Source organism: Xiphophorus maculatus, chromosome 19, assembly GCF_002775205.1.
Source record: "Xiphophorus maculatus strain JP 163 A chromosome 19, X_maculatus-5.0-male, whole genome shotgun sequence".
NCBI lineage: Eukaryota > Metazoa > Chordata > Actinopteri > Cyprinodontiformes > Poeciliidae > Xiphophorus > Xiphophorus maculatus.
This window is the reverse complement of record NC_036461.1, coordinates 17,644,766-17,646,782: the sequence shown is the minus strand read 5'-3', so window position 1 is coordinate 17,646,782 and position 2,017 is coordinate 17,644,766. Positions and strand designations below refer to the sequence as shown.

The 2,017-nt window shown below is 36.2% G+C and overlaps 1 long non-coding RNA gene across 1 annotated transcript; it reads right to left on the bottom strand.

Annotated features, from left to right (window-relative positions):
• Positions 1–515: 515 nt before the first annotated feature.
• On the bottom strand, positions 516–1,646 carry LOC111612317. Its single transcript, XR_002754548.1, has 2 exons — positions 1,307–1,646; positions 516–758 (listed from the first exon to the last, which is right to left on the bottom strand). It is a non-coding gene; the product is annotated as an uncharacterized LOC111612317 (long non-coding RNA).
• Positions 1,647–2,017: the final 371 nt, after the last annotated feature.

Here is a 2,017-nt window from a genome sequence, read left to right as displayed (position 1 = left end):
TTATATTGTTTGCTTGGACCATCAGACCAAAGTGGATAGTGTTTATAGCCGGATATCTGATGTGAATATCTGTGAGGATTTGATCCATATAGGTCCATATGGCTGCAGCATCCTGACGCTTTGACTCCGAGATTGTGCAGAATCCTGCTTTTTGTTGCCCAGTGTAGAACATGCCTGTGTGAAGTGTGATCTGCGGGAGATTTTGTCCATAGTGACAGGATTGTACTTCTGAGCTGAATTTACATTTCCAGGCCTCAGAAAAGTCAACATGAACAATGGCTGTATTTTCATCACAATTTGCTATCATATTCCGATACTCCTTGGTTTGATTTCGAACCAAGTGGACATGAGTGGTTGTCTCATTTTTTAATTTGTCTTGGTAGAGACACATAAGCTCTGACAAGGTGCCAGTGTATTCCTGCAGTTTGGTGTGAAAGTGAGTTCCAACTTCTGTTTGCTCCTCTACGCGTTTCCACTGTGACCATTTTACTGGTGTTGTCCCTTTTTCTGCGTTCTCTTGCCTCCTTTTGTTTTTGCTTCCAAAGTCTTCTCTTACGTCTCTTATCTCTTTCACCCAGATTATTGATATGTTTTATTTTTCCCTCTTCCACTCTCTGTCTCCATCTTTTCCTTTCCTTTCTTAAAAACTCTTCCTTCAGCTCAGGCTGGCTATTTATTTTTTCTCTCCTTCTTTTCTGATACTCCCTGTTCCTTCTCTTGCGCTCCTCCACTGACAGCTTTTCTCTGGCCATTGTAGCCTGAAATATAGGCAATTATCATCAGTACACTGCTTGTCATGGGATAAACATACCCTTCCCTTACAAAATAAACTACATCTTATTAATTTTAAAGGACTAATAAAATTGTATTAAATTTAAACCATTAAACTTTACAAGTTGCTGAAAATAATCAGAAACATTTTTAAAAAGAAATACATGATGAATGTGAAGTGCTGTCAATTATGTAAAATACAGTAAAATGAATTAACTGCACACTTAAGTGACATTTGTCAACACCATCACTAAGAGAGTCAACACCGTCAGTTAAAAAATCTGATGGAGTTGACATCTGACGGAGTTGACAAAACGCCATGCTAACTTCATTTATATGATGATATTCTGAAGGAGGCCATATTGTAGCTCATCAGTTCTTTTAAATCCTTAAAATATACTAAAATTAAGCATTTATTTAACAAAATTTCATCAAAATTTTGAAAAATGTTACTTATGGTGTTGACACTTTATGGTTGTGACAAACAACTTAGAAATAAAAAAGAAGAAAAAACAAAAGAATAATATAAGCTTACCAGAGCTGCTTATCCCCCCAAGCACAGGAAGAGAAAGGAAGTGGTCATGGGGTCCTCAGAATTTCTGGTGCCCTTCAATAATGCCTGATTTTTTTCACATTCTTTCTATGTCTGACGGTGTTGACAAAAACTGAGGACACAATTTCAATTGAATTTGAAAATACATTAAATGACTTTTAATTGCATTCATTGATAGTTATGAAGTTAGTTGTTTGAATACTTATAAAAAACTATATTATGACAACTAAATATAATTATTTTAGTTCTTTTAAACTATGATAATGTATTGAGTTCTACACCAGGACAAGGGCTTTTACAGACACCATTCACCTACTACAATGTTTAATGTAACCCGGTCCAAACTAAAGGTGTTTGTAAGGAATTAAGTTCAAAGGAGTGATAGTTTAGAATGTGTTGCTTAAATATGCTAAAAATGTTATTAATCAGTGTTAACCAGAAACTGTATTTCAGGTTCTTTAAAAAGTAATTTTCACTGTATTTTATTTTGAAAGGCTCATGTTGCAAGAGGAAGTGGGGTAGATAAAAGGAACTTGACTGGTCCGTGGTTGGCTGAGGGTCAGGAGGAGAGGAGAGAGAAGAGGGGAGAGACAGAAAGAGAGAGTCAGAATCACGATAAAGAGAGAAACGTGACAGAATTTAGCGAACGGGTTTGTACATAATTCGGCTTTCAGCTCGACAGTCGGTGAAAGT